General features: G+C 50.6%; 1 non-coding gene across 1 annotated transcript; it reads right to left on the bottom strand.

Moving 5' to 3' along the window:
- Window positions 1-1,192: 1,192 nt before the first annotated feature.
- On the bottom strand, window positions 1,193-1,264 carry TRNAS-GGA. Its single transcript has one exon. It is a non-coding gene; the product is annotated as a tRNA-Ser (tRNA).
- Between the last annotated feature and the right edge of the window lie 632 nt (window positions 1,265-1,896).

Here is a 1,896-nt window from a genome sequence, read left to right as displayed (position 1 = left end):
CTAGTTGAAGGTCAACGTTAGCAGACCAGGGGAAGAGGAGAAAGGGCCGGTTAATAATAAATGCTCTTTCCTTTTCTCTTTAGCCCACATGGGGACGTGTGGGCAAAATGATTCATTCTGGGGGGGAGAAAGGGTTCTGTGTGATTTTGTGGATTTTTTTAAAATAAAGAACTGTTCTGCCAGCGTCTAGTACAGTCATAACAGGCTGAAGAACAGATTGGATTTATACCGGGCCCTTCACTACCCGAAGGAGTCTCGGAGCGGCTTACCATCTCCTTTCCCTTCCCCTCCCCACAACAGACACCCTACAAGGTAGGTGGGGCTGAGAGAGCTCTTTCGAGGGCTGCTCATGAGAGAACAGCTCTGAGAGAACTTGTGACTGACCCAAGGTCACACCAGCAGCTTCATGTGGAGGCACGGGGAATCAAACCCAGTTCTCCCAGATTAGAGTCTGCACTCTTAACCACGACACCAAACTGAGTGATATTGATGTAATCACTTTATTTTGTGACTGTCACTGGCATAGCTACTACTGTATAGTGGTTAGAGTGGGAGACCGGAGTTCACCGTGAGCTTCACCAGGTGATCTTGGACCACGCGGTCTCTCAGCTTAACCTATCTCACAAGGTTGAGGTGGGGACCAAACAGTGTGTGTGTATGTTGGGAGGGAGGACCATGCGCTGAGCTCATCAGAGGAGGGGTGGTGGAATAAGAATGGGTCAATAGATAACTATTGGTATGCATCCAGCCAGGGGTCATTTCGTAGAAAAAGAGGTGCAGGAGCTTATTAGCATAACTCATTAGCATAACTTATTTGCATATGCCACACCCCCTGACATCACCGGAAGTATGTCAGAAGAAGGCAACACCCACTGCAACTTACCTGGCTGCTTCTTGCTCCTCGTGGCCTGGGGCTGCTGGGAGCAGGGGGTGGGGCTTGTTGCATGTGCCCGCCCCCCAGGGCTCTTTACTGCCGGAGCTCCGCTCCTGTGCACTCCTGCAGGAAACGACCCCTACATCCAGCATAATTCTGCACATGTTTTATAGAATTGCAGTCGTGTGAACCTGCCTTATATTGAATCAGACCATTGGTCCATCCATCGTAATCGGTACTGTCTACTCAGACTGGCAACAGTTCTCCGGGGACTCAGGCAGAGGTCTTTCACATCACCTACTGCCTGGTTCTTTTAACTGGAGGTGCCGGGGATCGAACCGGGGACCTTCTGCATTCCAAGCAGATGCTCTGCCACTGAGCCACAGCCCCTCCCTTAATCCGTGGCGTCTATGCACTGGAATATGGATAAGGCAAATCTTGAAGAAGAAGAAGAAGAAGAGTTGGATTTATACCCACCCTTCACTCAAAGCAGCTTACAAGCTCCTTTCCCTCCCCCTCCCCACAACAGGCACCCTGTGAGGAAAGTGGGGCTGAGAGAGCTCTGAGAGAACTGCTCTTGAGAAAACAGCTGTGAGAGAACTGTGGCTGACCCAAGGTCACCCATCTGGCTGCATGTGGAGCAGTGAGGAATCAAATCCAGTTCTCTAGATCAGAGTCTGCTGCTCTTCACCACACCAAACTCGCGAAGTGAAGAGTCCGGAAAGCGTTTCATGGGAATGTTTGTTGCTCCTGCCCAGCAGTGCTCCTACCCTCCGTTCCTCTTTTGCCACCGAAGGAGAAGCTCGTCTTTTTGGAGTCTCCATTCTTCCACACTGGTGAGGAACTGTTCGCCGGGGTCGTTCTGGCTTCTGAGTCTGTACCATGGCTCACAAAGCCCTTTTCAAAAAATGCACCCGTTGTGGGGTGAAGAGGACCCAAACCGACGAACGTGGCCTATATTTCTTTTGTTTTGGCGAAGGGCACAACATCCCCACAGTATCCAATCACACTATGTACAATAT

The sequence above is a fragment of the Gekko japonicus genome, unplaced genomic scaffold (genome assembly GCF_001447785.1).
Source record: "Gekko japonicus isolate JY-2015 unplaced genomic scaffold, Gekko_japonicus_V1.1 scaffold18787, whole genome shotgun sequence".
NCBI classification, from domain to species: domain Eukaryota; kingdom Metazoa; phylum Chordata; class Lepidosauria; order Squamata; family Gekkonidae; genus Gekko; species Gekko japonicus.
The sequence above is the reverse complement of the archived record's forward strand: the minus strand, read 5'-3'. Positions and strand labels throughout refer to the sequence as shown.